The sequence below is a fragment of the Dermacentor silvarum genome, chromosome 2 (assembly GCF_013339745.2).
Source record: "Dermacentor silvarum isolate Dsil-2018 chromosome 2, BIME_Dsil_1.4, whole genome shotgun sequence".
Lineage (NCBI taxonomy): Eukaryota > Metazoa > Arthropoda > Arachnida > Ixodida > Ixodidae > Dermacentor > Dermacentor silvarum.
This window is the reverse complement of record NC_051155.1, coordinates 245,425,283-245,452,732: the sequence shown is the minus strand read 5'-3', so window position 1 is coordinate 245,452,732 and position 27,450 is coordinate 245,425,283. Positions and strand designations below refer to the sequence as shown.

At 46.4% G+C, this 27,450-nt stretch overlaps 1 protein-coding gene across 1 annotated transcript in view; it reads right to left on the bottom strand.

Annotated features, from left to right (window-relative positions):
• The window catches only part of LOC119440782 (uncharacterized), a 148,063-nt gene that overhangs the window by 83,012 nt on the left and 37,601 nt on the right, over positions 1 to 27,450 (bottom strand). The gene's annotated exons all lie outside the window — the stretch shown is intronic.

Here is a 27,450-nt window from a genome sequence, read left to right as displayed (position 1 = left end):
CGAAGCACTATTTCAGTTACGACACAGAATGACCACGATACGTTAGGCATGGCGGATAACCGCAGTAACTTGCACAGTCGGAGACGCGCTCACGTCCGTGTCGCGGATTGGAACATGAGGACCTATTCATTACGCGTTCTTACCATCGTCCCTATGCGAGATTGGATTAGAACCGGTACCGGCTTTTCTCGGTTTCTTAGTGGTGGTATATATAGCAAGCGCATGCCTATAAATTTTATTCCTGTCGTTTTTTTGTTTCTCTTTCTTACCATTTTCACAAGCACTTGACGTGGATACAAATTATTCGAGAGAAGACGAAGCTTCGATTCATTCGGGACGGCGACTTGTGTCACGAAACATTTGCGAACAATTCGATATCACGAGAATCGAATAGCCATTTAGATGCGCTCTCGCTAAATTGCTCTTTAGAAATTACGACACTTTGAGCAATTGTTTGCGGCCTGGTCGCAAATTTCGAGGTGAATGGAGGCTCATATATACATATTATTTCATTTTAGACAATGCGCTCACTTTGATTCTGTGCAGGCAGACATCGTTATATAAAGAAGCACGGCTTCGGGTGAATGCTACAGACGGCGTGGGTTGGCAAATAAAGTTTTTTTTTTTCGGAATTCGCGCTGGGCTCACGATGCGCTCAAAAGGCACAACATAATTTCCGCCAGCACTCCACGATGCGCCAAACATCCAGAGCAATAGGTGCAGCCATAACGGCCTAACTCTTATCTTTGACCTAGCTTCATCTATTTGTCTTCCATGCGGGCAGGGTTTGTTCACTTGGAGGAGCAAGTGGCTGATCGAATTGAGACGCGGATAGCGTTCGTGTAAGTGTGCACCACGTGAGTATCAGTAGATGCGCGTTGACGGCGTCTGTTTCCCATCCTGTGTATTTCGGAATCCGAGCACAAGAGAGTACGACATGAAACTGGCATAGTCGTGTTATTGCAGTGGGTTCAGGGTGCTCATTTGGATTTCGCAGCGTCTCGCAACAATAGCGGGCTTTGACCTCTAACAGAGGAACTTATTTTAGAATGCCGACATCACAAGCCATCGCAGCGGAGGGCGACGAGGGCACTGTTGCAGTATTTAAGGGCAACAGACTTGGACGAGGGGCTGTAGCCTGAACAGATGCTTATAGTGCTGCAAGTGCTACTGTGCTGTGCGGTGACCGTGGGCGGTGACAGTGACCGACTGTGATTGTGTGTCTGTGCTCCTCTCTTTCTTTATCTCTACTTTGCTGTCACTTTACCTCCCCTCCCTCTTTCTCCCCAGCGTAGGGTAGCAAACCTAATTTTCCCATCTGGTTAACCTCCCTGCCTTTCCCATTTCTTCTGTCTGTCTCTCTCTCTCTCTTTCTCGCAACAAGCTTCAAAGCCCTTTTTCTTTGCTGACGTAATTTAAAGTACCTTCAGGTGGCACCGACTAACCCTCGTCGCATTAAAAACAAAATGAAATTACAATATGAGCAGAAAACGCCGTGTGCAGTCAGTGAGCATGAATATATAGAAAGTTCTGCAGGCACACGAGTCAAGGAAGTCCCAGATTATGAATATGTGTAGTTGCATAAATAAATAAAAGCACTTGCACTTGTCCGAAAACACATACAGAAGTTCGCAGTTCTGGGCAGACGAACGCAAGTATACATGCACTTACAGAACGTAGTGTATTACTTCACAGTATATAATTGGACTTGCAAGGCCCATATATAAACAGTATATCATCTGTATCGTTGTTACTTTTGTATTATAGGACACTAAATTTAATATAAACCTAAGATATTGGTATTTTTCAAGAAAGCTTTTAAAGAGGCAAGCGGCTCTTCTCTTTAACCCTGAATGCTGTTAGCCATGGGCCAAGTATTTTTTTTTCAGGCTGCGTGGTCGTCGATATAATAGCATTAAATCTGTCCTCAGTGTTTGACATGCAGCTCATGCCCCTGACGATGTTTCTGTTCCGTCCTTCCTGAAGAGCAGGAGGGCACGCTGTCTTGAAGTTTCCGCACCAATTTCTCGTGGCGTCATAAAATCTGGCAACGCTTCACCTGTGTCTCCTGATTTTTATTAAGAATGTATTACTGTGCATTCTGAATCTAATTAAAAGTAAGCCTGGTCAACCCATTCCACCTGGCTATTTTCGTCGACTTTTTCTGTGCATACGCAGGGGAAAATCTACCTGGAAATACAACGAACATGTGAATTCCCGCTGACGTCATCTTGTTTGCAATTTGAGCGCGAAATTGAAAAAGAACATTTAGCCACTCCCCCTTTTTTTTGCGCTCACAAAACACTTTTTACATCTGAGCAAATGCGGGGATAGTTCAGAATTAGTCGTCAAAGTATTTAGCCGCATTTAGTGCTTCCCTTCTGAATCCTTTTAATACCACCCACACTATGCTACTATAAATGGCGAGTGTATATAGTTATATAATGTTATAAATACACCCTTTGTATTTCACTGTGTGGTCAGCTGTGGATATGTTAATTACTGCTAATCGTTGTTCTTGTTTTGAATATTTTTCTATTTCCTTTTCCTCTTTTGCTCCCCTCCTTTATGTATTGGCAGTTTCTGTTTCCTTTAATTTCCCACTACTGCTATTACTATACCCAATTATTAATGATATAATTAATGTTCTTTGTTGTACTCGCGTCGTATTTATTTGTTTGGAAAACAGCTGCCGTTCAAATAATTATTGCATTCATTCTATGACATCTCTTTTCTGTTATTTCTTGACCTCCCTCCCATTGTGGTGTAATGCCCGGTAAAGGGCATTACACAAATGATGATGATGATGATGATGATGATGATGATGAGTGACGTCTAATTTCTCCTTATAGCAAACCATAAGCTATAACAATCTTGCCTGATATGAGCCGAAAGTGCACGAACCTGCGTTAAATAGGAGCTACGAGGCTTCAAGCTCGCGACAATACTACGATGCGTGCTTGCGTTGCATTAATGACCGACTCGTGCTTTAGGGGCACGTCATTTCCTGATATAACCCATTGATTTGTTTTCATACGGTTTTATTAGAAACCACTCGCGCGAATCACGAATAGCCAACGCAAATTATGCAGTATTTCCCTCTCGCGAGGATTTTTAGCGGCTACGCCGCGGGTCAATCTCGTGGCGCGCTTGAAGATCGTTAGCGTGAGCACGTAGCATCGTTTGTGGACGGCACTTCGTGTATGTTGAACTTTTCTGACCTCACGTTCGCGTCATCCATTGCAGAGTGCGCAGTATACAAGCGGATTTAAGTCTGGTGCCAATTAGGCCGGCACATCCCAGCCCAGCGGCCGCGTGTTGAACCTGGATGTGCGTGCTCCGTTATGTGAGGTGGTGACACCCAGCACGCATCGAAGCCGGCATTACACCGCTCGGTTTGGCAATCGTCATGATGGCGCGGCGTCCGAACCTCCGTTGCAAGCTGTGCCTTTACGTACGCGCCCAGCAACCGGCGGGCTCACGTGCTCGTTCGAAGTCGCCCGCTAATTATTCGCTAATCAAGAACAGGGCCGATCTGCGGCCGATCTGCTTCTCTCTCCCCTCTTCCATGTCGAGGTCGCGCTGCGAGACGGCTGAGCCGTGACGCTCCTGGAAACTTTAAGTTACCGGTTGGCATCTGTGCGAGCGATACGCGTGGCTCGGCTAAGCTCTAGCTCGAGATATTTCGGGGTTCGAAATTAAGTCGCGCAATCCTGTTGAGTTTCGGGCAGACTGCCAAATCCTCCTGAAGCCAAAACTACGTTGCTTCTCTTATGCTTCTCTGCTGCGTGAGCGAGAGAGTCAATCGGCGTAACCATCTTCGCGAACTCGAGAAAGCGCCTCTGTCTCACTACCAGGTAAGGTGGCCAATGCAATATGACCGAGGAAAGGCTTTGCCAGCTCTCTCAATATTCACCCACTGCAATGGCTGAGTACAAACTAACGTTTCGCTGCACAGTACAACACCGTGAGTTAAGTTTTCGCGGCCGCCAGCCGTACTTCCATGAAGATAGAAAAAAAAATCTCGTATGCCGAGTGCGGTTGCACATTACATAATCCTATGTGGTGAAAAATTGATGGAGAGCACTCCAATGTATGATGCCGTTTATAGTAAACCATGCGTTACCTTGAGACGTTGCCGTGTTCACTAAGCCAACGAGAAAGTCTGAAAGCAAAGTAGACAGTTGCGCGAGTCGGCTAAACTTCACGTTTGAAACAGCGCGAACGGGAGGAAAGACACGGGAAGACGTAAAACCTGTGCACTGGGGCTGCGCTTGACAGGCAGATCCCGTTGATATGCAGCCATTTGCTACAACCCAATATACCTCCACGACCACTACGCAATTCAATTCTGTATTTTTTTATTTTTGTTAGAGAGCGATAACGAACAGAAGGAAATGACACGTTTTATTTGACACCCTTTTCTATGCGAAAAGGGGAGATAAGTAGATGAAAAGAAATATAGAAGTGGGAAGAACAGCGCATCAAGTCTGTGTATGGTCGTGTAGAAGTACGTGTCGAGTTAAGGAAATGGATCAAAGTTCACGTTGATTTCTCGACCAGCGACACACACGGCAGCCTTGATCCAATGATGTTCGCCCGTGAAAACGGTTTTTGATTGAGCCGGTTTTGCGGTTTCCCCGGAAATGCAGGCGTAACATAAAAGCACGGGAGGTGTTCGATATCCTCTTCCCACCCGCCAGCGTTTGATAGAGGTGAGGTCCGCTATCCAAACGAGTAATGGGTGACCCGGCGAGCCAGTGGCGGCAAAGCAATGTTACATCAGAGCGGGAACGTTCCAGGAACAGTTTCGAATCTAAGGAAGGGTCCAGTCTGTGCGGAGGAGAACTCTATATATAGAGCCTCGAAAAATTTGAGGGAGCGCTGTGATAAGTACATGCCTCAAACAACAGTCGTTTCCATTAGCGGCCGGAGCAAGTGCGTTGGTCGTTGCGTAAGCTTTATTTAACGGTGTCGGCTTGGGAAATATATGGGCACTTACGCATTTACAGTTTGAGGTTGCAGATGCCGCTAACTAAGCTGATGGTCAGCAGCGTAAAATAGGTTGCTCAACCTCAGGCTTCTGAATGATGAGTGAGTGAGTATGAACTTTATTTAGGTCCTGAGGAGAAAGAATTAAAGCGGGGCCGGAGTTCATCTGAATGATGAACAATAGCTGCAACGAAAGAAAGGCCACAAACGTCGTCAACGAGTTCGTTTCACGCACAACCATTTTTCATATTTCGATATTTTCGAGATTCGCGTGCGAGATTCGCGCACCTGCTAACTATCGTAAAAATCATATATTGTCTCAATAACTTTTTTATTGCTACGGTAAACGGTCTTTATGCACTGAAGTGCATGCACAATTTATCGCATAATCTGTTACCATACAAATTGAAAATTTCATCTAATGGACAAGGAGTCTCTTCCAGTCCGCCTCTTGGCATCTCAGGCGTTGCTGACGCAGCTATTAAGGCTGGGCGAGTCCCGCGTAGGCACGGCGCTTCTCCGGCGGCTAAGAGCAAGAACTCGCTCACATTTCCATGCGGCGCTGAACACTTTCCAATTTTTAGGATTGGAATGGCCTAAACGAAGTCGCCTTGACCCGCCATGGTCTTTTTCGGACGTTACCTGCAGCCTCAGTGTACCCCACCTACCGGCGAAACACACCATTTCAACTGCAGAAGCAAAATTTATTGTGCTGGAGCACTTGGGCACAACGTTTCAAAGCCACCTACAAGTGTACACAGACGGTTCGGTGTGCGCACAAACAGATAGCTGTGCAGCGGCATTCTGCATACCATCCCTTGATGAGTCATGGTCTGGCCGACTGGATCGCGTAGTCTCCTCTACAACAGTAGAAAGCGCCGCAATCACCGCGGATTTGCGGAAACTACGGGCCTTTTCTGCACGAGGTGTCGTGGTGCTGACGGATTCCAAGTCAGGGTTACAGAGAGTACATCGTGGCCTACCTCTAGAGAAATTTACAAGGCAATCTCTGGCACTGATTAACGATCTAACGAGCAAAGGATTTAACATAAGGTTTCAGTGGATACCATCACACGTAGGAATTGATGGAAATGAGAAAGCTGACGCCCTTGCGCGCCTAGCGTTGACATGTGTCCCAAAAGTGAAAGCTCCAAAGGCTTTTCAGAACCCTAAGGGTGCAATCCGCCGGAGATCCACAAGAATCCCCACGAAGCCTGTGTGACTCATGGATTTACCCGCGAAGAAGCGACGCTTTTATACCGCATCAGGACCGACTCCGCGTACACCCCAGCTTGGTTATTCAAGACTGGGCTTCGCGCTTCCCCACTCTGTGCTTTCTGTGGTAACATTGGTGACATCGAACATTTCATTTGGCTATGCCCGCAGTTTGACACAGAAAGAAAAGCGATGGTCGACAGCCTACAAAAGAGTGGTCTTACGCACAGGACCTTTGAAGACGTCGTTTTCCCCGGAGGGCCCGCGGCAATCAGGAAGAGAGCGCAACGACTGCTGATAGCCTTCCTGCGAGACACGGGACTCATCGACACATGGTGACACACCCCTGATCTTTAACTCAAAGGAGTATCAGGCGGAACAATTGCAGGCTATGAATGCCAGGCTAACCCCGCCTGCTTCAACATCACCACCACCGCCACCATCTGTTATTAACAAGCACTCACTCGGTATAACTGGTTCAAGCGCACACCGCTTGTTTGGTACACAGAGTCAGAGTCACTCGAGATCATCTGAAATCAGTCTGACATGTGTCATGGATTCAAGAACAACTGGAAACTTACACGACTCAGGCTTACTTTAACTTACTCTGATTCGCTGAGACTCACTAAGGCTCACACTCTCTTCCACTCATCTCGACTCCGATCTACGCTCACGCCTGCTTGAATCTACCTCGAAAGACAGCTAAACCGACAACAACAAAACTTTTTATTACTGTTCACAGTTATACACTGTACACCGAGAAAGATTGGACTAAAGGTGTTTTGACTGACAGAGTGATCAGAACACTGACTCGAACTCAGTTTGGCTCAGAATCAGACTCATACACCCCAGAACTCACTCGGCCTCCGTCTTACTCCCTGACTCCCTGAGACTCACTCATGTTCACGCTCACTTGCGCTCAGCTCGACTATCTCAGACTCAAACTTGTGAACTCACGTCGACGCCCACTCTGATTCATTCAGGCTCACTCATCCTCAGACTCACACCAATGTCGGACTCATTGGGACTGACTTAGGCTCAGCCCAAAGAGTTGCTTGGAGTCTGAGTGAGGCTACTCATGAGTGAGTTCGCAGACATAATACTTTGACCTACAGCTACGGAGGTTTCATTTTGCTGCTGCAACAAAATGAAATCGCCTGGCGGCAAAGTAAGCTCCTCAGAGAGAGAGAGAGAGAGAGAGAGAGAGAGAGAGAGAGAGAGACTAGTGTCGCAACTACTGTAAAAACTTTCTGCGCTTAACGCCAAAGGAAGATTAACAGTAGTTGCGACAGTTTGGTTAATTGCGATAAAGGTATGTCGAAACATTATTTAATGCACGGTGACAGCGACGTGGGCAGCGACGAAGGGGCAAGCTAAACATGAAATTAGCGAGGAACTGCACTCATCTGGCTTTATTACCAGGCAGCCCCACGTTCCCGTTCCAAGACACCACGACCCGTGTAGAGTCAGACACGCCTGATTGCCACCAGGCGTACGGAAACACTTCAGAAAGTGTGACTTCGCTTCTGTGGCGCATCGTAGCCACCTCTGGAAGTTGGCGACTCGAAAGATGAAAACTGCAAAGCTTGCTTCCATTCTTGAGTCCGAGTTTGCGGGATGAAGCAAGAGAAATAAATAAGGGCACCCGTGTCTTACTGATGTTCTTGCATAAGGCTGCGTGTACGTATAGTATCTAAAAATGCGCCATAGACGTGAAACAACGCAACACAATATCATTGTTTGCTTTCAGTGTTTTCACAACGCTAAAGAGGAGAAAGAAACACTGAGAGGGGTCTGTTAGTCAAGGGAACATTGCAAGCACAACTAGCGAAGATTAAAGACCTAGTCTTTTAAGAAGTGGCTACCTGCCGTAAGAAAACACGAAGTTGTCTAATAAGACCACACGGAAAAACGTATGCAGGTCAGGGCAAAAAATAATTACGCTTTATAATCCGGAGACTTCAGCGAATCGTCCGGCTTTGGACTCATTTACTGCGACAGCGGCAGGTCCTCACGGCCAGCGGACTCTGCCTTCTTCTCGAGAACAAGTTCCGTGCTATTCGTGCAACGGCGTCTCCGGTCGCTACACCTTTGTTTGCAGTTGTGCCTTCACACCAGTATCAGAGTCTGCACACCCCGCACAAATTGCTGAGCGCTAGCGTTGCGTAATAGCTCAGTGGTTAGAGCGTCTTTCCTCAGTGCTGCGGTGGACAAGATTGATTTTCTTTTCTTCGCCGTATGGGGCGGAAGAAGGCTCAGCATGCGGAGGTTGTCTGATGACGACCACACGATAATGACGACATGGTGACCGTGTTAGGAAAGGACGGACAGGTGGACGGATCTATGAAACCCAGATTCGAGTTCTGAACCACTGTAGCAAAGAAAAAAAAAAGACATTGGCCCAAACTGTCTTACTAAATGTGCCCAGCAGCGGGGTGTGAGTGCTTTTGGCAAGTACGAAGATGGCTATTTTGTTGTGAGCGAGCGAGTGAGTGAGTAGTGAGTACGAACTTTATTGAGGTCCTGAGGAGAATGAATTAAAGCGGGGCCACACAAGCCTCTCCGTTACCAACCACCAGCCATCTAACTGCGTATATATTCTGCCTCTGTACATATCTCCTGAATACTAAGCAGGAAAAGCAAGCATGTACAGAAGCAAGAAAAATTTCGATGAAAAGTGTTTCTATGCAGAAACGAAATGCTTGCAACTAGCATGGATGCCTCCGACCGTGAGCAGGGTTTACAAGTGTTCAATGTGCATCAGAGAAGTGATGCGGACTCGTTTTCACCAACCTTCTCTTAGGCAAGTCTGTTTCCTTATCTGTCAACGTTCGAGCGTGCACCAATCGCGGCGACATAATAACGAGGCAATGGTCGCGGCGACCGCCAATCGCGGCCCGCAGTTATGTACGATACATTTTTGTGAATAGCATCCCAAGTTTCTAGTTTGCCACGCTGACAGCCTTCAGAACACTAATATAGAGCGTTGGCGCTGTCCCGTGAAAGTCACTTGGTAGAGGTAATTTTCTTCTCAGTAGGCGGTACCTTAATTATACTGACACCCAATAACGGTGAAAAACAACAAGTCTTACATAGATGAAAAACAGCTTAGGAACCTTGCCGCGTTTTATTTCTTCTACACCGGGCAACCTCATTAGCAGGCCAGTGATAGTCATGCCACCCTTTGAGCATGGCCCCAGCCACTGTAGTGAGCGACAGGTCATACGAGGCGACAAAGTACGCCTTCGCTTTGCATCTCGGCGATTGCGAAGGTTCGCCTAGAGTAAGGCGGTATCATTGAAAAAAAAAGAAAGAAAAAAGATAAAGAAAAAAGAAGCCGTAATAGCCAATTGCGTAATAAGAAGCGCAAGCAGCGAATTTCAGCCCATATGGCAACCCCGGCTCAGAAGCAAGTACCAACGGTTTAAGGATCGAGACTGCGCAAACACAACTCTGAGCGCACCAGTCCAGCACTTTATAGTCGATAATTTTGGGTATGTTCGCGCCATGAACTGCCTGTGACGGTGCATGACAGTCATAGTTCTGCCTACCTAAAAGGTAATGAAGACTGAAGAAATATGGCGCTTTCGAATGCTGCATTACTTGATACCAAACACTGCCAATGCTCACACGATTTCTTATTCTGCGTGCTCTTGCCCTAATGCTCCGCACACAAGTTCCCGTGAAGTCCCAAGCCAGCTTGCTTTTGCCTTTCGATGTAATTATCCACTGTTTTAACTTCGTGCAGAGTCACCTGCTGGTTTCCCCGCAGTTGGCACTAACGTGCCAGTGCTCGCGTATTTCGGTAGATTTTGTCGCTGCTGACATTTTCTTCGTGATTGATTGAAAACTGCGTGTCACATTGAACAGGCGTTATTCGGGCGGCGTGATGGCCGGTAATTCCGTGCAACGTTAAGTGGTGTTATGCTGATTGTACTTGCTCACAACTTGTCTCTGTGTTTTATAACATTCTTGCATGTTAACCAGGCTCTTATCTGTAACTATTGCGTCTCTTGTTAATCTCTATACTTTTGCTCTTTTCTCTCACATTAAAATGTGCTGGAGTTAAATTTGCACAGACCGGGACGCATCAACTGCTTTAGCGACACTTTATGAAAATTTGTGAAAGGCCTTGTGGAGGTTTGAGAATATGAAGGAAGATTGACTTCACCGACTCATAAAAGATCTCAGCCACGCTTGCAAGGAAAACTTAGTATGGAGTGTATTATTGCTGCTATAGAACCACGATGCGTACATGTGAAGGAGTTATAGTTGTTCAAGTGGTGCTGTGTTATTTACTGTCGAGGTTTCTTCAGCAGGCTGTGCGAGCACATTGGAAGTTGATAAGTAGAGCAAATTTATTGGGATGACATTCCGGCAAGAGCGCCATTCGCCCCTTCGGTAGGACTAAAAGCCCTGCAGTCACGCCGAGGACAAAGGTCACGATCTTTACAGGAGCTGCATAGAAAGCGATCCAATAACGACCCAAGCAAAGGGGTGCCGCGTTTGTCCAATACGATGGGCGAACATGCAGACGGCGGAAGGGAAATCAATGTGGCTTTGCTCTCGCCAGAGTTTGGGCAAACACGACCACGCGTTGATCTTTGCGTCGCGCTCACAATACGACAATATTGACCGGCTGGTGCAGGGGCACGGGTCCATCCCAGGAAAGACGGGAGAGTTCACTCATGCCGAGTAACCGGGTTAAATTAAACATCTAATAATTTCCCAGAATCACGCGCTTGAGAGTCACATTCAGCACGCTCGACCAGCTTTAACCGCGCGCGGTCGTTCAGGCAGCATGCGTTAATTTGTGCCGTAACCGGTGAATCGCGTTCCCCAAGCAGAGATAAATCACGGAAATCGAAGCTGTATACATGCTCTGAGCAGTAACGAAGCCCTTGCACAGAGTTTTACTTCAGATGCAGTGACCCAAACGGAAATCACAAGCGGCAGAACATACAGTTCGAGCGAGACTATAATTACACCAGGGGAAACACGCGATCCAGCACACTCAGTTGCGCACACCGAGCGTCCAACAATTCAGATGCAAAATCACCCCGAACATCCCGAGCAAACATTGTAGAATAGTTTCGTCTCATACAAGTTTCTGGGAAGGAGCGTTACGGTACTTGAGGTCAGCGGCGCAAACCTGCGACCATTCTTATGGTACATTCGAGTGGTCGCTTTTGAATGCTCCAGAGCGCTCTGATGGTGCGCTTAACATTCGGCTGGTTAAAATTCAGTGCTCCGTACACATTCGCTTGATTCATTCAGAAAGTTGTTCTGCAGCTTATAGCGCTGTCACCTTTGAGCTGGGAGAGTGACTGCAGTCGGACGGACAGAATTTCAGTCACCTGGCTCCTCCGATCGTTCTATGAGCAGCTGAAGGCGAGAATGGGGCAGGCTTTCTCAAGATACAATTTCGAGAGGGCTCCACGTCGTTGCAAACCAACCAAGTTGGTGCGCGGTAGGAACTTAATGAGCTTGCTATTCAAGCGAAGTTTGTTATAAGGTACATATTTCGGTGGCGTCCGTGTACGCAAAAAACTATCATCATCAGCAATCGCTCGAGCGTCGTCGTCTTCTTCCCCGGCTGACACGTTGGCACCCCTCGGCGCAACCGCGTGAACGCGCTCGTGCCATTGCTCTGGCGTTCGTCGTCGTCGTATTCTTCCACAGCTGGCTCCGTTGCCGCTCATTATCCCAGCGTAGAATTTCGCTTCTCTTCCGCCGTCGTAATGGGGAGGCCGCGTTTACGGGGGTATGAACCATTGCCTAAATGGGTATGAGCCATTCATTGTCTTACGCGGCGGGACAGTTGACAGTTGACAAGAACTTTATTAAAAGGTCCTGAGGAAAAAGATTGGGGGAGCCGAAGGCACCCCAATCAAGTTGGTGGCTCCGCCCATGACGGAACCGGGAGCTGGTGACTCTCGGCGACGTCGCGGGCCCTCTGGACGGCCTGTCGTTGATGCGTAAAGTCCGCGCTTTGCAGTAGGGCGTCCCACTTGGACTTGTCGTGAAGATCAGAGCCCGCGTTGGACGGGCACAGCCAGAGCATATGATCGAAAGAGCAGAAGTCGTGCCCACATTTGGAGCACGATTGCGGGAAGTTAGAATCTATCCGATTGAGCGCTCTGGGGGTGAGGTACGATCTCGTCTGTAAGAGTCTGAACGTGACACACTGAGCCCTGTTTAATTTTGGGTGAGGGGGAGGGAATTTCCTTCTGCTCAGTCTGTAGTGGGATGTGATCTCGTTAAAGGTGATAAGAGGGTCTTTAGGGGAGCAATCCTGTGAGAGAGCTGGACCGCTAGCCCGGGCGCGGTTCGTGAATTCACGCGCTAGGCAGTGGGCCTGCTCGTTGGGGTTGCATCCCGCTTGATTAACTACGCCTTTAACGTGGGCCTGGAACCAGACGATGTGGTGACCTCCTGTCTCGTTATCCGCAGTGTTTTCAAGAGATTTGTTGACTAGGCTAGCCGTGTGCTTAGACACTAGGGCTGACGAGAAGGCCCTGACGGCAGTGCGTGAGTCGGAGAAAACAGTCGTTGGGCCTTTGGCCGCGTTAAGCGCCAAGGCTATCGCGGTTTCCTCCGCCTCGTTTGCGTGCTTAGTGCAAACGGATGCAGCGCTAATCAGCGTTCCGCGCGCGTCTACGACCGAGATTGCAAACTTATTTTCGCTGCCGTATTTGGCCGCGTCAACGAAGAGTGCATCTGCCCCGTACGGATTAACTCTTTGAAGGATGGCTTTAGCCCGTGCGATTCTTCGGCCCTCGTTATATATCGGATGAATGTTTCTCGGTACGGGATCGACCGTTATAGCTTCCTTGGCTTCTTTGGACAGGGGGTATCTGTCGAGCGGCGGTTGTATGGATGATATGCCTGCTTCGTTTAGGATTTTGTTACCCGGCTTAGTTAACGAAAGCCTGGTGATCTGTGCAGTTCGATGTGCCTCGATTAATTCGTCGATAGTATTGTGAACACCAAGCTCCAATAGTTTCTCCGTGCTAGCACATTGTGGGATGCCGAGTAGTCTTTTGATACCGGACCTAATGAGCGTGTCGAGCTTCCTCTTTTCGGCTTTACTCCAATTGAGGAAAGGCGCCGTGTAGTTAACGTGACTGATAAAGAAGGCCTGAAAGACTCTGAGTAGGCTGTCCTCCTTGAGTCCCCCCTTTCTACTTGTAACTCTGGCAAGTAGCCTGAGTATATTGTGCGCCTGTGCGCCGAGCTTCTTTAGAGCGTCTGCATTACATCCTTTGGCGTTTATTAAAAGTCCTAAAATTTTGATGGAGTTCGCCCTCGAAATGGGGTGTCCTTCTCTAGTCGTAATTTTGACTGGCAGTGTTTCCAGAGGCTCAAGGTTCCTAACGCCTTGCCTAGCCTGCCTGTAGAGTAATAGTTCGGATTTGCTGGGCGAGAGCTTTAGTCCTGTGTCTGTGAGGAACTCCTCCGTCACCTCTATGGCCCCCTGTAAGGATTGCTCTAGTTCGGCCAGAGATCCCCCCGGAGACCAGATTGTAATGTCGTCGGCATAAATTGCGTGGCCACTTTTGGGAGTTCGGCTAGCCTGTTAGAAAGTTTATGCATGGCGATGTTAAAGAGTAACGGGGATAGGACCGAGCCCTGAGGTGTTCCGCAGTTGCCCAGTTTGTAAGGACCTGCCCGAGATCGTACCCAGTCGAAGGAGCGCCTTTCTTTTCGACAGGAAAGAAAAAGTGAAGTTAAAGAATCTCCGCCCTAGATTAAGGGAGGAAATCTCTTTCAGGATGTGCTCATGCGCCACCTTGTCGAAAGCTTTGGCGAGGTCGAGTGCAAGTATGCCTTTAACGTCACGCGACGCGTTGTCGAATATGGATCTTTTTAGAAGGAGCATTGTGTCTTGTGTTGAAAGTCCTCTTCTAAATCCGATTAAATTGTGTCTAAAGAGTTCGTTGTTCTCTATGTGATCTGTGATTCTGTTATGTATAGCATGTTCGGCCACTTTGCAAATACAAGATGTTAGAGAGATGGGACGCAGGTTATCCATATGCGGGGGTTTCCCCGGTTTGGGGATAAGCACCACCTTGGCTGTGCGCCATTCCAGCGGGACCTGCCCCGAACTCCATACTTCGTTTATCTCTGCCGTTATGATTTCTATGGCCTTGTCGTCCAGGTTTCGGAGGAGTTTGTTGGTAACTCCATCTGGTCCAGGGGCGGACCTTCCGTTTAGGTTGAAGAGAACGTGTCTAATTTCTGATACAGTGAACGGTTCGTCTAGCTCTGGCCTGTCTAGCCCCGTGTATCCTGCTCTCACCGTTCCGCCTTGCGAATCTCCTTCCTTAATGGGGAGATAGGTGCGAGCCAGGATGTTGATAGTTTCTGCTTCCGTGAGGCCCGTGGCGATCTGCTTATGAATGAGTCTATCCACGGCAAGATTGAGATTGCTCTTGGACTGTTTGTCGTTGAGGAGGCTTTTGAGCAAGTTCCATTTACTGCCTCTTCTCATGCGACCGTCCATTTCGTTACACGTCTCGTCCCACTGCTGTAGGGCCAGCTGCATGGAGTACGACTCTATTTCCTTGTTGACTGACGTCAGCTTAACTCGAAGTCGGCGATTTAACTTCTGCGTTTTCCACCTCTCCGCGAGGGCGTGTTTAGCCTCCAGGAGGTGCGCTAACCGCGAGTCCATTTTGGGAACTTCGAGCTGTGTTGTGATTTCCTTGGTTGCGCTCTTGACAGCCTGTTTAAGGTTTGCGATTAGTTCTGTGAAAGATTCGCTACCAGATCCCGTACATCGTACGACGTCGACGCCGAAGGCGCCGAAGGCGCCGGAAAGCACAGGTGGACGTCACCGATGTCACCGACACCAGCGACAGCTCGGCGGCAGCTACACGAAGCGGGACAGATTTAATTTTGAAGCAATTTAATTTTGAAGAATCGTAAGTGGCAATTGCGGGTGGATGTTGCTAACCACGCCGCCGAGCAAACTCGAGGCATCGAACGCAAGCGTTTGTGCTTCGACAACACCTTGTCCCTCATCAGTCTGATCCGCTACGACGAACAGTGACACAAGTATGAATGAAGCATAGCTGCGAGTCGGCCTAGTTGGAACAGATTCATTTTCTCAAAATTTTTGCGCGCAAAAATTTCTCGCGCAAAAATTTCTTCGTCCCTGTTTATTTGCGCGCAAAAATTTTGAGAAAAAAAAAGTATGAATGAATGAAGAGATTCTAAGGCAGGATGAAGAACAAGGGCGCATTCCAGTAAACATAAAGTTGATGGCAAAGGGGAAGGTTAGGTATAGAAAGGGACAAGCTTCGCTTATCATCCATCTTCATGGAGTGAAGATGAAAGATAATTTTTTCTATTATATATTTTATTCCTCTTAGCCCCTTTCCCCAGCTCAGCGTAGCCAGCCGGTCTGAGAACTGGCTAACCTCCACGTCTTTTCGTCTATTCCTCCTCCTAATATTTCCTAATATTTCCTCAAAATGTTTGTGTCTTCGAAAAACGTTTTCAAAGCAAGATGTGCTCTTTTCGGAAGTCCCGCTGCTGGCTATGGACCAAGTATCTTTTTGAGAGTGAATGACCTTCTATCTAAAAGAAAGAAACTTCTTGCATTACAGATAATTTCTATAGACGTGAGATTGCTGCCTTGTATTGCAAGTGCACATAAATTGCGCCCTTTGATGTGTCTGTCCATCGAATCATTAAGTCACTTCGTAGTTGGCGCTTTGTGTGTGTGTGTGTGTGTGTGTGTGTGTGTGTGTGTGTGTGCGTGCGTGCGTGCGTGTGTGTGTGTGTGTGTGTGTGTGTGTTCTCACTCAGCTTTAGTCCTCTTTTCCCCCTTACCCAGTGCTAGGTAGCCTACCAGACCGCCTGCACTTCCCTTATCTCTTCTCTCTCGGTCTCTCTCGCTCAGGTTGAGGTTCTCAGGTTGAGGACTGTCCTCATTTCCCGCGTTCAATATTGCTGCAGGGAACCTTCGATTTGAAATGTGACTGGCAGACGAATTCAGAGGCCCGGATGTTCCTAGCGAAATAAAGTGACTTTCTTTCTTTCTTTCTTTCTTTCTTTCTTTCTTTCTTTCTTTCTTTCTTTCTTTCTTTCTTTCTTTCTTTCTTTCTTTCTTTCTTTCTTTCTTTCTTTCTTTCTTTCTTTCTTTCTTTCTTTCTTTGTATGGCTGCGCACTCAAGCGAACTGTGCGACGAAGGCAAGCTCTTGTCCAAATCACCTGCGGCGGAGATAATCAGAGGCGGTGAACTGCAGATAATCATGTTGTCTTCATCAAAGCTGTACAACCCTCAAAGCGGCGCCTTCGCGTCCAGAATCGGGGCCTCTGCGACTGACCTTTATCTGGGCGAGGTGCCTTGGCCTGCAGCTCGGTACAGAAAATAAAATGACACACGAATAACAGGCTCAGGCCTTAATTTCCCCCAAATGTAGATACGTCATCAGCGACTCGCAGTCGGCCATCAGAAACTATGCGCGAGGAAGAATATCGCCCGAGGCCGCTAACATACTCCACGTGAAAGCCCAGTTGATATCATCAGAGGAAGTCGAAGACAGATACATCATTTGGTTCCCAGCCCACACCTCCTGTGAGTCCCCCGCTCCCAACCTCAATGTGGAAGGCCACCGCGTCGTGCGAGGTCTCATTTACCGCGCTCGCGAAGAAGCTTCCCCCGAAGGAACGGGAGGGGAGGCCTGGAAGGAGAGGGACAGAATGTTCAGATTCTGCGACGTCACCCGCTTCTACCAAAAGTCGAGGTGCATATTCCCACCTCCCAGCTCCAAATTAGACAGATATCAGGCGGTTGACTGGAGGCGACTTCAAACTAGCCCCTTTCCCAACCCGGTGCACCTACATCGCATCTACCCCGAACTATACCCAGATGACTTGTGCAAATTATGTAGGACAGAACACGCCACCCTAGAACACATTCTATGGGATTGCGCACATGTTCAGGATGAATATGCAGTCTCCCCAGAACAGCTTGGGGCGCGGTGGAAAGCCGCGCTGATCAGCTCAGATCTGCAAGATCAACTGTGGGCCATCCAGCGAGCTCGAGAGGCGGCCGGGAGACAGGGTCTCTCTACCGCCCCTGGCGCGGCCTAGGCCCAGGCCTCAATCCGCTGGTCTAAATAAAGTTGTTTCACTCACGAATATTGACTTAACGATGAAGCATTTCGAGTGTGTGTGTGTGTGTGTGTGTGTGTGTGTGTGTGTGTGTGTGTGTGTGTGTGTGTGTGTGTGTGTGTGTGTGTGTGTGTGTGTGTGTGTGTGTGTGTGTGTGTGTGTGTGTGTGTGTGTGTGTGTGTGTGTGTGTGTGTGTGTGTGTGTGTGTGTGTGTGTGTGCGCGCGTTTGCTGGTGGGTTGTGAACAGAGAAAAATTTCGGAGGCTCGGTCACGTGCTTGTGATGTGTTTTATAAGAACCAGCACGCTCCCCCTTGACCAATCTTCGGGCATGTACAGCCTGCGCAGGGCTGAACACAAGGAGTGAACACTGGTAACACGCAGGAGATAACAACAGGCTGAGCGCAATCGCGGCCGTTCGCTATACCAGTTCCCGCAGCCATCGCAAAAGATGGCTGCCACCTACACAAGCGCTCCTGATTCCGGCCCTTTATAAATGCCGGCTCGGTTTCTGAAAATAAACTGTTATTAGAAGTTAGTGCCGCGTCTGTGTATTTGTGTCGTCCTGCTGCAATACCTTTGATAGTAAACAACCTCGTTTTCTGTTCTACCGCCACGCGCTTCCGTGCTTTGTCGAGGAAAAAAGACTGCGGGCATGCGACTCGGCCGGGTGCGACGTTCGGGGCGGCAGGCGACATCATCTTCCCGCGCTTTTCTTATCCCGAGATCATCGTGTGTACAAACCTCGAGGTGAAAATAGACTGACTCGTTTTCTTTCTTTCCAATTCACCGCGGCGTGCCGTCGGGCGATTCCAGCGTTGTGTACAGCACACGACACATGCGATACGCCGTGCGTCAAAACAGCTTCTTTTTTTCTCTGCGTTTGCTTCCCCGCGCGAAATGTTTCTCGAGACGACAAATCGAGGTAAAAAAATAAAGTAGAAGGCTTGAGGACAATCGGCAAAACGACGTGTTTTTCTGCGCCCATCGTCAAACTTCTGCCAGTAAGTGGTTGGGGAGGGCAAGGGGGATAAAAAGGATTTACTGTGAGAAATGCTGTGTAATGTATACGCATGCACTTTGTTTTTCTTAGAGCAAATGCACACTTACGCTGTCCAGTTCGATCGACAAACACTTGTGCCGGAAGTGTGAGAAATGGCGAAGAAAAAGTAAGTTTTAATAGCCCTCGACTGAGTGTTGTAGCAGCCTGCCGGCGAGGTATGCGCGCTGTTCAAACAAATAACACGGGAAGATAGAAAGTATCTTTGAAGACTACAGGGCAGCTGAGGTTTGCTGGGAAATGGCAAAAAGGAAACAAAACAAACAACGATGAAGGAAACATGCGAGACGCGAAATGGAGGAAGAGGCGTTGCCGAGCGAGCGCACTGAGAAAAAAACACCGGAACGCGCGATTACTCAGTAATCGGCACGGCAGAAAAGTAGGAAACAGCAGAAGTTAGTGATGTTGCATCGAAATGCAAGACTACAGTAATTGTGGAAATTAATTTCGGTGGATGTCTGTTAGAGTTTTAAAGAGGCAATACATTCGTGGAAACGCGAGCACACCTCCCATCAACTCGTCTTCTCGTAGGGAGAGAGAGCGAGAGAGAAAACTACATATGAAAGACTCACAGTTGAATAAATAAATTAATTTAAACAAGTAAATGAATACAAGTAATGAGGCGTGATTTGCACATCAGAGCGATCAAATTTGCATGATAGTTTGTGGGCTTTCTGGGCAGCCCGCAAGTACAGCATGATTATTAACAGAGACGAGGTACACGACTTGAGGCATCATTAGGTTTATCATCATACCGTATTGGTGAAGCAGCGCACTGACAAGGACAAAGTGGATAGACACAAGAATACACGACACTCGCCGCTTCACCAATGCGGTATGATGATTAATCACCAACTCGCCCAGCTTTCCACATTACTGAACACCAATTAGGTTATTGTACAGGTTATTCTCACAATAACCTGCGGACCTATTGGTGAATTTAACAATTTTTGTATTTTACATGTACAATAATGTTGCTTAGGGTAATGTCATTCAAGGCCTCTGGTATTAATCTGTTAGAATAACCTACTCTGTTAATTATTTTTCTCCATATGTAACAATGTTGTTGTTTACGTTATTACGATTGTATAAACAGAATGTACCCACCCCCTCTGTAATGCACCTTGGGCCCTGATGGTATTGCAGTAAATAAATAAATAAATAAATAAATAAATAAATAAATAAATAAATAAATAAATAAATAAATAAATAAATAAATAAATAAATAAATAAATAAATAAATAAATAAATAAATAAGGATAATGAACGAGTATGGTAGGATAAGAGCGGGCTATCTCGGAAACATATTTTGTCGCGTAGTCACCATCACCCTCTTTTCTCACACTTTTTTTTTTCGTTTTAGTGCTTTGTTAGTCTAACACGTATGTGTTATGTTTCGTTCTTTTCTTTTATATTTTTTTTACATTCGCCATCATATGCATAACACTATTCTTTCTCGGTGATAAGTCAAAGCGGACATTTAAGAGGTAACAAATAAACGATGGAAGTAAGGAGTCATATTGAGGTTATGAGGGGCATTGAGGGATAGTGGCTGGGAACTTCTTACAACAATCATGCTGACGCCGTGAAGTGCAAAAGCATGGACCTCTGACGTCCAGCTCGTAGTGGCGTTTTGGAACAAGCTGCGCCATACCGCAATAAAACGTCACACACCTCCGAAGCTTGAAGCGTGCCAGTCGTCTGTATTATACTGTAGGTACCAAGACAGCCAACATCACCGTTTCTCGTTCAAGACAGAAAAATTCGCGTTCCCAATCATTCTTCTCTCCTTGCGATGATTGCAGTTCCAAGTGGTATACTTTGTCCCGAGCTTTGGGGTTCAGGCAAGGCATATCTGTCTAGCCACCATTCGTAATTTGCTTACCAATAGAAGTCCCTCAAGTAACTTCCGTACGACTTTGAACAATGCTAAATAAAGAGGCGAAAAGATAAAGTGCGAAGCTCTTCATGTTTATTTCACATATATTTCGCCATTGCGTTCTAAGGCAGTACGCTGTACAGGAATGTATCGAGAACGACAGAAACCTGTGCGAGTTGACGAGTTACGAAAAGTCAAGCTTAGAAAACTCGGCGTGCGGGTTGTGCTTGCGGTCAACGCAAGTTCCGTAATCTGAATAGCTTAAGCGTTTTCGGCAAGATTCACGAACACATACGTGTAGCAGGGAAGTGTTCTGTGGTCAAAGGAGATCATGCAGGCGCGATGAAGTTGAATAACGCAATAGGGACTTCAGGACCCTTGGGTGGCGAGGTGTGTGCGGTACAGTCAGTCTATATCTCGCGATGAATATGTCACCGAAGTATTGATAACGCTTTGTTTTCTGTCCCATTTATGATGTTATACGCTTCCATCGTTTGTGTGTGACAATATCCTCGTGAAGGAACAATACCTCAGCGCCATAGGAAACAAAGCCGTAGAAACGCACTTATATCGATGCTTCTCGCTGTTTGGCAAATGGCTGCTGGACTTTTCGCTCACGTTGTTGGCGTGCTCCTTCCATCTGGACGTTGTGAGATCACTATTCGCTCTAAATTATGGCATAATTGCCACAAAACCATGGGTATCTATTAAATATGCACCGATTCTCGTTCATAGCCGACTAACGATGCTATATCTAGATCATGTGGCAGTTTAAATGTACACAAATAAGAATGACTTTTTTTTATTGGTAATCTTCTCTGCTATCGACGAGCAAGTCAGTTGCTTGGCACTTCGTATATTAGTAATCTTAGTTTTTTTGTTTATTTCCGCTAGTGAATTCTCTGGTGAACAGTGGTTGGCAGCATTAATTTACAGGTGCCGCGAGAGAAGGCAGACGCTAGAATGTTTGATGATACTCTGCTGGTTAAAAGGAAAAGGAAAAAGGAGAAGAGAATCTGACACTCCATTACGACTTGAATTTCGAGAGCTGGAGATATGCTTCTCTTATTTTCCATCCCTCCCTAAGTGGACGCACAACAAGCGCCAGTTTAATATGGCACAAGTATGTTCGTTGCATTCCCCAGTGTGTGACGTATGCGACTGCCTTAAGGGTGATGGTTAAGAGTCATCATCATCATCATGCTATATTTATGTCCACTGCAGGACGAACACCTCTCCCTGCGATCTCCAATTACCCCTGTCTTACGCTAGCTGATTCCAACTTGCGCCTGCAAATTTCCTAACTTCATCACCCCACCTAGTTTTCTGCCGTCCTCGACTGCGCTTCCGTTCTCTTGGTATCCATTCTGTAACTCTAATGGTCCACCGGTCACCCATCCTACGCATTACATGGCCTGCCCAGCTCCAGTTTTTCCTTTTAAAGTCAATTGGGATATCGGCTATCCTCGTTTGCTCTCTGATCCATTCCGGTCCCTTAACGTTAGGTTAGGTTAAGAGTACAGAAGCCCAAATGTTGGTCACCATCTGTTTTCATCTTCTCTGTCTTTATTCTGCCGTCGTCACAATAAGTACCTGTTTCAGTGCGTCAACCATACCCGTCTAATTTTCGTGCGTCTTGTGAAGGTTTCATGGAATGACTTACATAAACTATCCATGAATTATATTTTGCAGGTCATATGGACTATAACCTTCTTACTACCCTGCTTCCCCAACTACACATGTCGAATAATACCTACAACCGGTACCTCCGACAGGCGCCGATTATTTTTTAGGCGCACTTGTTAAAAAAATCCCTATCTGTGAAATTTTTTTTGTTGACCCGTTATCTCGTATACGATCGATTGGAAGCTCCCACAAATCTGTCACTTGGCTGGGCAGGCAAATGGAGATAATGGAATATTCGTTGACATTCCGCTGGTAGAAAAAAAAAAAAAAAGCTGACACTATCGTGGCTTAACTTTAGAAAGCTGTAAGTATGCTTCCACTATACTTGATTCCCCGCTAACGCTCAGTAAGAAGCAAACACAGTTTGGCTGAAATACGCGAATATTGTTTTTTCCTATCCGGCGTCTTATCTTTGTAGATGCAGTGAGTTTCTGCTAGAGCAACGAGTCCATGAACAGCGTGCAGCACCGAACGCTTCCTTTTACATTCGCCTAAGGAGCATGAAAATTAACATGCAATCAGTCATCATTCTACCTGTCTGCTAGAATAAAACACTTTTACTTTCAATCTATCCAATGAGGCAAAGCGACAGTTAGGATGTGTAAAACTATATGACCTGAGTGCACAGGTCGCAAGGATGTTTTCGCTCAAGATTGCTCTTACTCTCAAGATGGTTCCTCTTTCAATCCAAAGAATTGAATAAAACAACAAGAAAAAAAAGAGAGAAAAAAAAAATGGAAAGAAGAAATGTGGCGATCTGTGAAACTCGACGTCGTTGCGTTCGCCTTTTTTCGTCAAGCAGAGCGGGCGTACCTTTCTCGTCTTACTCATCTTGTTCAGTCTAAAGAGAACAGGTGCTAAAATTGGAGCTAGAGCTGCCAATTGTGCGTTGCCGACTTTGAAAACCCACGCAGGTGTATCCCGCATAGGTCGCGCATCGTCAGTGCTATACCCTACGCTGAACTTCTCTCTACTTTTCCTTCCTTCTTTTCCTCCTACTCAACTTATGCTCAAACTGCCTGGCTCAAAAGCTTATGTTTGTAGCGGGACAGCCTCAGAACAAATTGCAGTGATCCTTCCGTATGTAGCGCTTCCTTCCTGTAAGGCTCTATTGTGAGAAATTTTGTCGCACTCAGCGTGAGAACTGCAGTTCCGCTCGAATCTCGCATACTTTCCTGCACGATTAACTCGCAAGTTCTCCAACCAGCCTGACTTTTTTTAGCATTCGAGCTGAGCCGAGCCGCATATTTATCAGTAATCATCATACCGTATTGGTGAAGCAGCGCACTGACCCGGACAAAGTGGAGAGACACAAGAATACACTTGTCTCTCCACTTTGTCCTGGTCAGTGCACTGATTCACCAATACGGTATGATGATTAATCACCAACTCGTCCAACTTTCCACATTACTGATTTATTAGTAAGCTTGAAAAATGCTTCTTTAGTAGGGCCCATATGAATGCTCTTTTATGTTCCCATCCACGTCTTTATTTACGTGTTCTCTATATTCTGCACTGCGCCGTCTTCCAGAGCAGGGCAGTAAAGCGGATTCTATTTGTAGGAGCAACTTTCATATACTCCGTTTCATACATAGCAGTTAACGCTACGACGCAGTGCGACACTTTTCTCACAGCTGGCATTCTGTGATAAAAAAAAAAAAGTGCGTCACATAGGAAGGAAAGACGTACGCGCATGATTCTTTCAATTCGACATAAAATGAAGTCTCATACTTTTATGTCGCAAGGTATGACGTATTCATTAGTTCACTACAGACCAAGCGGAGTGACATGTTTCTACAACCAAACGGCCACAGCGCACCCGTTTGCGTTCGCGACCAAAATAAAGTATACTACGCGTACTGGAAGGGTGCCCAAGTAAAACGTGATCCGACGTAAACCTGCTTCAACAAGTTGTAAAACATGCTGGCGCTCGCATACATAACGAAGAACAAAAAAGAAAAAAAACCGGCACGGGAATATCACTAAAAAACAGTGAATAAACATAACAATCTTCAAAAGAACAGTGTGCACACAACAAGGCGCAATGTGAATGCAGAAAGAAAAAGGAGGAGAAGGGCAGTTGAAAAATATGTGAAAGTATGACACAGCAACGCAAATCTTGGAAAAGAACAATGACAGCGAGTTATGAGATATCAAGATCATGAAAGCAAGCGTTTTAAAGACTGTATTCTGTGCACGGTTGAGTGTTGGTGATGACGGGCAGGAGCATGGTAATCGCTATGTGGTGGTGGTAGTGAGTTGTAGCAACAGGCGGGTTTAGCCTGGCGATCAAGGCCGGAAATTGCTCCGCCCCAGCGTCTCTTACAATATCACTGCAGTGTTTCACTACATGTCCATCAAACCAGTCTCTCTTTAAGGATGGGATAAGGAGACGTGAAGTATCTTTGCGAGCTTTAACTGATCGTGTTGCAGGCACGCACACGGAAGACCCCTTTATTTGCAGATTCTCCCGGAGAGCGTCCCTTTAATCTTATAATTTCGGGAACAACCACAGAAAGTGTTTAATGTCTCCTCACAGTTCGGAGAATTCATACGCCCCGTCCTAAATAACCATGCTTGTGTAGGAGCAGATCCTGTCCGTATTCAATATAGAAGTGAGGCTTCCTCTCGACGAAATCTCTTGGTTACGCAGGGCATATGTGGTGGAAACCAAAGTGATCCAAAGTGATTTGGAATGTCAGGTTTTTTAACTTGATTACTCTTAGGGTGCTTGACTTTAGGAGGATGATAGAATGCTGCGTACTCAAGCGCATCAGCTTTTTTGTTGCCAGAAATACCAATGTGGGAGGGAATCAATTGAAACTGTACTGGAAGCCTTTGTTGCTGAGTTCTTTCACAAGGGCTAGTGATTTAGGCGGGAACTTGGCGGACGGTAGACCAAGGTTGCATTGTTGCAACGTGGCCTTTCAGTCCGTAAGGCGAACCCCATTCTGTGGAGGCAAAGTCCTTAGTTTACGCAGAGCAGCAGCTATTGTCATGCCTTCCACAACTGTCGACGAGGCTATACAGTCCAGATGACCAGGCCACGTATATCTCAAAGAGGGAATATAGAATGCAGCTGCGCAGCGGTCTTCGTCTACTTTGCCAGACCCATATGTGTATACTTGTAGCTAGGTGATTCGGCTGAGTCATGGTCAAATGTTCCAGAACTAGTGACTAGGCTTCTGCAGATGTAATGCAGCTCTTTGACTGGAATCGTGGTACATTTAAGTTACATGTAATATTTTTGAATGTCCAGGGTGGTTCTACCTTCTTTTTCTCTGTCTCAAGCGGTGCAATCCTAAGAATCGAAGCGTGTTTGGTGCTTTATAAAAATGTGAGCGGGCCTGTTACCTATAGGTCTTAGGAGGGCTTTTCCGTGCGAAGACTCACTTAAATGTAGTAGCTGAGTTATGAGAGTCTGGGAAGCCTGAAGTCGCAGAGGGTGTGACTCAGCTTCGTAGAGCCCTTTCTTGTTCGATGCCGGCTGAGGGACTCCCAGGCACAGTTGAAGACAGTTTCTGTGTATGGCTTTTAAGCGCTAGAAGGTCTATGTTCTCTGGTGATCTTATGTGGAATACGAAACATGATACGACTGAGGAGTTCGGGGCAGGTGAGGATATACTTTGAAGGAGTTTGAAAAGAAACAGAAATTCTGCGCTATTACGTCGGCAGCGAAGTAAGGGCAATGACAATAATCCGACAGTGCTAGAACAAGGTCCAGTGTCAGTGTTAGTGAAGTGGTGATGAGATATTCTTAGAAACTTTTTCTGGACACGATCTATCTATAATGTCACTGTTGGATCTAGAAATTCCATTTCAGACGACCGACGCGTATTCGTGTTGAGGAAGACAGATTGGTGTGTACAACTTGCGGAATGGTGTAGGAGAGTTTAATTATCTTGATAGTGTGCAAACAGAGCCAGGAGAGCGCATAGCCCACATTGCTACGCACTTAGTGTGAGCTGAGAAGTATAAGGCTGTATCAAAAAGTACGCCGAGATCATTGATCTCATGGACCTTGCACAATACTACAGAATCTACAGAATAAGAAAAAGAAATGCTTGCTGTTTTGCGTGTGGAACTCATGACTTTGGTATTATCAGCGTTCCAGGTGAGGTTATTATCCTTGCACCATTTAGAAAAAGAAAACAGGTAAGACTGCAGGATGCGACAGTCATCAACAGTATGAATTTACTTAAAAATCTTGATGTCATCGGCATATAGAAGGAATGAAGAATTCCAAATAGGGGAAAGAACGTCATTTATAAAAAAAAGGAGTGGTTCTAATACTGATCCTTGAGGGACGCCGCTAGTTGCCATGTAAAAAGATGACGTTTGGACATTGACGTTAACATAGCACGATCTATCAAGAAGATAACTGCACAAGAGATTTACAACTGACGAGTCAACACCAAAGTGTGTAAGCTTGATCAGAAGCAGTGAGTGGCTAACTACATCAAAGGCTTTGCCGAGGTCACAATAAATGGTTTCAACTTGCCCCCTTTGAAGTACCGGCGCGGAGATCTGTGTCATGAAACTTGTGACATTTGTGATAGTGGAGTGGCCGGTGAGAAATCCATGCTAATTCTGAATAAATGAATTATTCACAGTAGTCCACAATATGTTGGGAAGAGCAAGCTCAACAATCTTAGACGTGACACAGAGAAGATAAATAGGACGATAATTCGAGACATCGGTCTTACAGAAAAAACACGAGCAGTTTTCCACATGTGAGGGAAAGTGGAAGTATTCAAAGAGTTATGAAATATATATGCCAATACTGGGGCAAATATACTACCGGAAGCATTTAAAATTGCGGAGGGGATGCCATCAGGACTGCAGAATAGGGAAGGCATCAAGCGCTTAAGGCATTCGTTGATGAGCTTTTCATCACGCTAGATGTAGGAACCGTTGTGTGCTACTGATTGACACCAGCGTTGAAACCTGCAGCTTTATATAATAATGAGAATTGGGCAGCAAAGCAATCCGCGATTGCTTGGACTTTAACCCCTCTAGAGTCGGGCAGTCGAAAACACTGTCTACGTCTACTAGAGCGCTTGCGGATATACTTCCAAAATTCCGCCGGCCAGTCAGAGGCGCTCTTCTCCAAGTATGCAATATATGATCGTAATCCCGCTTATAGAGGCGTTTGCAGAGAGTAAAAAAAAAAAAACAAAAAAAAAAAAAACACAGAATTCTTCTCTGCACTTCTTTGGCACAGGACATCTGGATTTACGGTGTGCGCGATCTTTACGCTTAGTGCAGTTATAAGTTCAGATGAGAATAAGTGCGGCTATGTTGAACATTTAGGTCTGTAGTGGACAATGTATCTGCGCATACTGCTCAAAACAAGCTTCGTAAACTGATATACTTGGTCAACATTGGTTTTGTTTGTGACTAGTGACCAGTTGGTGGTGGACGAGAAATAATGTAAACCAACATAGTCACCACGCTTGAAAGCAAAGCGAGAGGATTCATTAATGCCAGTG